Source organism: Spermophilus citellus (assembly GCF_964194105.1).
Source record: "Spermophilus citellus genome assembly, chromosome: 5".
Classification (NCBI taxonomy): Eukaryota; Metazoa; Chordata; class Mammalia; order Rodentia; family Sciuridae; genus Spermophilus; species Spermophilus citellus.
In genome coordinates this window covers 97,359,922-97,367,463 of record NC_138186.1, presented here as the reverse complement: position 1 = coordinate 97,367,463, position 7,542 = coordinate 97,359,922, and positions in this window count along the sequence as shown.

Here is a 7,542-nt window from a genome sequence, read left to right as displayed (position 1 = left end):
CTTTTTTTAGGCTGACATCTCTGACTTTCTTTAGTCGTTAGCTAATTACTGAACCTCTTAAAACAGCATGTGTCAATCTTAATGTATATTGTATCACTGTGCAGTTGCTGTTTACTTGAAGAGTATTGCATTCTTCTATTCCAAGTGTAAGTAGATTCCATCCCTGGGTGGTCAAATAATAGTCTTTTTTTTTTTTTTTAAATCAAAGTATTGTCTGGATCAGTAAAATTATACTGTGTGTGAATGTGAATATAAATGTGTGTATATGTGTGTTTCTATCTTGTACTGTTAACAGCAGTGTCATAAAGTGAGACAACTATGACCAAGTGCAAACTGTACCACTTGCTGCACTCTTGCACATGAATTCAGTTTCTAAAATTGAGTTCTTCCAGAAATCTTCTGATAAAAATTCTGAGAAAATCATTCAGAGAAAATTCTCCTCCTTAAGAGAGAGATTGAATTAATAAATTGACCTTTAGATATTATGTGAGACCAGTTTATAACAAGAAGTAATCAATGACAGGCTCCCAAGTAAAGGTTTGTATTTACAGTATTACTGTGGGGAAAATGAGAGTGTTTGGGTTTCTGAGCACCTAATATTTATCAAGGTTATGGAGATATAGATCATTAAAAAGTAACATGGTTCTAAAATCCCCAAACAGTAACGTTCTTTAGTTTGTGTATAGGTAGTGTGACCCAAGTTTCATCAGCATGGTATACCTCACACTACAGTAGCACTGCCAGGTCCAGGTCATGTGGCTTAGGGAGGCTGAATCCAACAGTGGCAGTGAAGAGCCACCACACCAGGGACTGAGGCCTGGGTCATGGATGCTGTTTCTCTGCTTTGCCCAGATGTCCTTGGTGTTAGCCTGGCACCTGGCTTTGTGTCAGTCAATGTGGAATAGCCTTTTCCTCTGCTTCCTGGTGGCAAGATATGCTAAAGACTAAGCTGGCTTGCTTTCTACTGATGCCCCAATCTCAGACTCCTTAATGGTACCATGGGTGCTCAGAATTGAACCCTTTTCCAGTAAGGAAAGATACTGCTTAAGAAGCCACTTAACCCTGACAAACTTTACTTACAATCTCTCCTTAAACAGATAAAGCATGACTCCTAGAGAACATGAGGCCTGCATTGCATGAAAGTGAAGACCTAGTGTCTATCTGGTTATTTCTAGCTCTCATGATACCCCAGCAGCCTGGTGGGGTGGTTCCACTTCTTGCAGTTTATGTTCTAAGATGGAATGGGGCCCATGGACCAAGCTAGGATTTAGCTAGAATCTGCCTGTTGGCTTCCTCACTTTACCTCTGTGTGAAATGAAGCAAGGGCTCAGGGTGCTGGAGGATTAAGATCTGTTTAGAAGGAAAGAAAATGATTGACATAAAAGGATTCACCAGAGTCTAGTTTCCATTTAAGAATTTCCAGTCTTTTGTCCTGGATCACTCTAAATATTAATCTGCATGTCTTAGAGCTCACCAGGCAGTACCAACTCTTTTCTCACAGCTATGAAGACCTGGTGGAGAGGAAATTCTTATCATAGATATAAAAAAATTCAGAATTCATTTTTGAAACTGTATTTGTGTGAATGCCATGTAGATTTTTTAGTGTGTTGTGCTTTTAAGACCTAAATCATATATAATAAATTAAGGGACAATGGGGCTGACAGCACTAAACTCGGTGCTTATTGATATTTTAAGAAATATCTATGAAATATCATCACGTGTGTGTTATACTACCTTCATTTAAAAACGTTTAAAATGAGTTGGATTCACTTTGACACTTCTCATATCATTTCCTAACCCAAGTGACTAAGATGTTCTCCCCAATGAATATACTCATTAGAATTACCATTCATTAGTATCATTCATTAGCTGATCCCTTAATTATATCCATTAATTTAAATACAGTTTAAATTTAAGTATTTATAAGCTCTGGCATCAGAGTCCTCTACTGTCCCCCTAAGATGACATATTTGTCCTCACCGTGCATTCTGTCATCACTTGTCTTCAGAAAGGGCCAAATTCCCAGCCCACTCAATTTCTTCATAATAATGATGATGATTCAGTCCTAGACTAGCAGTTTCATTTAGAACAGTCAGGTTGTCTCCAAGAACCTCTAGTTTTTCATTACATATTAAATATATGTAAAAGAAATTAGATCTGGGAGATGCTGCAGTCACATACCTGCAATTGAGATGATTCCCAGACTTCCCTGGCACTTTCAGTCAGTTCTGTCTGGTATTAAATGTCCAGGATTTTTTTGCTGCCTAAACCCACTTTGCAGGAAAGAGGCCCAACCACCAAATGAGAATCAGGTCCTCGATGAGTAGCACTCTAGTTACGGTCCTGTTGATTAATTTTTGCCATTCCACATCTGTAAAAGAGACCACCAATATCATGCACAAAATTAGATTTCTCACACTCTAACTGTATATTTGTATGATATTTTAAAATCTCCGAAATGCTGGGCAACGGCTGTTCACAATCGTCTTGCACTGGCCTTCTGATGAAGTGTTAACAATGCCTATTGTAATATAGACAAAAGACTCTGGGCTGAATGTATGTATATAGGTTTTAAAGGGTCAGATGTTTAAGCAGTGGCTTACAAATCAGTACTTTTCAGATAGGAGAGTTTCTTTACATTGCTGTGGCATCCTAAAAGCTCTCTTCATGTAATCTTACTGGACTAGGCCTCCTGGGGATCAGAGTCCCCAAGAAAGAAAACTTTTTCTTGTAATAGTATGAATCAAGATACCAGATTATCTGGATTCTTATTTCCAGTGTTTCAAGTGGAAAATGTAACTCTTTATTGTCTGTAAATCTAACCTTATTACTTTTCCTCTTAGAAGAATATTGTATTGTTAGATGTTTGTTGAACTGGTAATATCCTTGCAACCGCTGTAATATCTTCGTTAGTAATCTGTATAATACCTTGTATACAAGTAATGGTAAGATTGTTATTAAATGTAGCTTCAGTCATTAAATAACTATAGCAAAGTAGTACTTCTGTAATATTTACAATGTATTAAGCCCATAGTATATTTTATTTCATTGATGTAATTTAACTGTTATTTATTCAAGAGAAAACATTTCATCCTGTCTATTGTCCAAAGTTACCTGGAATCAAATAAAATTCTAGATTATCATGAAGAACATAAAATGCTTTTGGTCTCTGCCTTGTTTCACAGTCAGATGAGAAATCACTTGGGTTTCACATTCCAAAGGATTGCTGAACCACTAATTTGTTCTCCAAAGAGCACTTACAACTTTATTTGAAATGTGGGAACAGATTGATTTAATATATTCATTTTTAACATAGTAAAAACAGTGCAGAAAACTTTCATTTATACAAGAAAGCAGAAGCAGAATGACTGCTATTTCTTTCTTTCTTTCTTTCTTTCTTTCTTTCTTTCTTTCTTTCTTTCTTTCTTTCTTTTTTTTTTGGTACCAGGATTGAACCCAAGGCTGCTTAACCTGAGCCACATCCCCAGTCCTTTTAATTTTTTATTTTGAGACAAGGCTTTGCTAAGTTGCTGAGGCTGGCTTTGAATTTGCTGTCTTCCTGCCTCAGCCTCCTGAGCTACTGGGATTATAGGCATGTGCCACCATGCCTGGCCTGCTATTGCTTTTAAAGGCATTATTTCATTGAAGGTATTAATGATTTTGCAATGAATTAAAACAAACCTGGTCAAAATGTATAAATTAAATTGAGACTTAGCAGACATAATAAATATAAACCTAAAGAGTCAGCTTTCTGTGGTCAAAATACCTAACAAGAATTAGAGGAAGCAAAAGTTTATTTGGGGCTCATGGTTTGAGAGGTTCAGTGTGTGGATGGCTGACTCCATTGCTCTGAGCCTGAGGTGAGGCAGAACATCATGGAGAAGGGCATGGCGGGGCAAGCCGCTCAAATTATGGCAGCCAGGAAGCAAAGAAAGGAAGGGTCCAGGGACACATATTGTCCAGACCATGCCTCCAGAGACTTAATTTCTACATCCATGCCCACCTGCCTGCAGTTAACACTCAATAGTCCTTTCAAATTATTAATCAAGTGGGTTAATTTATGGATGAGTTTATAGCTCTCATAATCTGATCATTTTGCCTTAGAACATTCCTACATTACCAATCACATAAGTTGGGGGGAGGCATTTCTAGATCCAAACCATAACAAACACTTTGTAAAAAAAAAAAAAAATCACATAATTTTTTCGAAAATAAAAGAGCAATATAATAAAGCTTAAATAGTTCTGCCTTAAACTTTTCAAATAATGAGCTGGTGAATATTTGAAATAGATTAACTGTGGGGGTTTTTTGTTTGTTTGTTTGTTTTTGGTAATGAGGATTGAACCCAGGGGCACTTGACCACTGAGCCACATCCCTGGCCCTATTTTGTATTTTATTTAGAGACAGGGTCTCACTGAGTTGCTTAGTGCCTCACTATTTCTGAGTCTGGCTTTGAGCTCTCGATCTTCCTGTCTCAGCCTCCCAAGCCGCTGGGATTACTGGCATGCACCACCATGCTGGCTATCTTTTTTTTTTTTTTTTTTTTAATAAGTTCATTATTTGCACAAGCTGAATCCTTCTAATAAAAAGCAAATGACATGTATTCTTTTTTGTTGTTGTTTAGGTTTTTTAATTAATTTTTTACTCCTATATGACAACAGAATGCATTACACTTCTTTTTACACATATAGAGCACAATTTTTCATATCTCTGATTGTATACAAAGTATATTCACACCAATTCGTGTCTTCATACCTGTACTTTGGATAATAATAATCATCACATTCACCATCATTTCTAACCCCATGCTCCCTCCGTCCCCTCCCACCCCTATCCCCTATCTAGAGTTCATCTATTCCTCCCATGCTTCCCTTCCTTACACCACTAGACATATATTCTTAACTATTAAATTCTACACTAGGATTTCATAGTAGAAAGATACTTATTTCAATATTTTCATATGCCATCTTAAAACTCAAACTGATCTTTAATCAATACATGTTGGTATCTATCTATCTATCTATCTATCTATCTATCTACCTATCTATATATACACACACATGTACAGAATGAGGTAGAAACAGAAAACCAGTTGAGAAATGCAGAAACACCGGTGTCCCCCCATGAGTGATTCCAACTGGAAAGTTTTCACCCTTATTTCTAAAACATTTTATGAAGAGTTTTTCCTGGACTGTAGGTAATATATGTGTATGTTTTGGCTCCAATTTAAATTGTACAAAGTGAATGTTTTAGTCAATTTTTGCTGCTGTGAACAAAAGACCTGATAGAGGAGGAAAAATTGATTTTGGAGTTTACATTTTAGAGGTCTCAGTCCATAGAAGGCCAACTCCATTCCTTGGGGCTTGTGGTGAGGAAGTACATCATGGCCGAAGGATGTGGCAGAGGGAAGCTGCTCAGTACATCACATCAGGAAGCAGAGACAGACTAAGCTCACAAAACATACACCCCAAAGGCACACTCCAGTGACCCACTTCTTTCATCCACACCTACCTGCCTACAGTCACCACTCAGTTGGTCCCTATCAGGGTAGTAATACACTGATTGGGTTAAGGCTTTCATAACCCAATCATTTCACCTCTAAACTTTTTTGTATTATCTCACACATGAACTTTTTGGGGACACCTTATATCTAAACCATAACAGTAAACAAACTCATCATCATTATTCCTCAATTTTCCGTCCCTAGAATCCTGAGGGATATTTGGAGTACCTACATCTCGTTAAACTTGATATGATAAAACATGGAATGGGTGGGTCTTGGAATATCTCAGAAATATAGGTCATTGGGCTGATGTTTTAACCACCTGAGAAATTTCTGTGTGTGTTAACCTTCTATTGCTGTGACAAAATACCTGAGATAATCAGCTTAAAAGGAAAAAAGATTTGTTTGGCTCATGGTTTCAGAGGTTTTAGTCCATGGTCACTTTAGTCCAGGCCAAAGTTCTGTTGCTTGGGCCTGTGACAATATAGTACATCATGATGGAGGAGGCCTGGTCACCTTGTGGCATCTGGGAAGCAAAGAAAGTGACAGGTAAGGGCTAGGGTTCTAATCTCCCCTTGAAGGGCACATTCCCAATAACCTAATTTCCTTCCAGTAGGCCCTACCCTCTAAGTCTTCCACTACCTCCCAATAGGGCCACAGTTTGGGGATCAATTCTTTAACACCTGGGCCTTGGAGGGACAACCAAGATTCAAACTGTAGCAGTTGGTAATGTTAAGTAAAGAAAGAGTATGAGGGACTATAGGACACATGGTTCCCTGTGACATATTCAAAGGAAAAAAAAGATAGGAAGGAATCAACATGTGAGAAGGAGAATTAAAACATTACAGGTACAGTCTTAGGAGAAAATCAGACACGGGGGCTCCCAAGTAATATGTGTAGCACCTCGTTTCCTTGCTTTCAACATGGATGCTCAAATATCTATAAAACTAAAAAACTAAGAAATAGATGACTAATGTACTGTAGTGTTCATTGTATTAATAATGATTATTGTAATAATAATGATTATCTTCCTAGGTAAGCCTGATCCATCTGAAAATGTTCACATGCTCCTTACCCAGTACACAATCTTTGTGGCTAACATCCAAATCACAACAAATGTCGAAAATACCCAGCTTTGACTGACACGGGCAACTACTGCGCTGGAAAGAACACTGGAGGAGGAATTATTAGATCCAGGAAGTAGTCCTTGACCACATACTTTTTAGTTATTGAACTTGGACAAGCCACAACCCCTGATGTGTTTTTCTCATCTGTAAAAATGCCAGTCTGAAAATATATGTAGCATCAGATGATATAAAGTGTTTTGAAGAGCTTTTAAAACCATGAAAGTCTACACCAATATAAAGTATTAGAACAGGGCTGGGGATGTGGCTCAAGGGGTAGCGCGCTCGCCTGGCATGCTTGCGGCCCGGGTTCCATCCTCAGCACCACATACCAACAAAGATGTTGTGTCCGCCGAGAACTAAAAAATAAATATTAAAAAATTCTCTCTCTCTCTCTCTCTCTCTCTCCTCTCTCACTCTGTCTAAAAAAAAATAAAGTATTAGAACAAATTAATCCATGTTCGAATTCTCCATTTTATCTAATTTAGTTAAAGTCTATACCAATTCTTTAGGTAATGATCAGAAATAAAGGAGGCACTTTATACACATTCTCTCTCTCTCACACACACACACACACACACACACACACACACACACATTTATTTATTTATTTATTTCATATTATAAGGGAAAAGAAAATCTATTGAGACCACAAGGCTAAGGTTAGAACCTGGGCCTTGCTTATTTCAAAGCTCATATTATTTTCTATTCATCCATCCACTCATTCATTCTTCCCTTTAGGTCATATATTCCACAAGTATGAATTGAAAACTTCCCATGTGCTACCAAATTTAAAGATGAAAAACAACCCCTCTACATATCAGAATGCCTCATAAAAATAACGTTCAAGTCCCAGTGTTTTACTGTATTTTTCTACATGTGTAGGCTCAAAGAGGCCAAATTCATCTGGGTAGT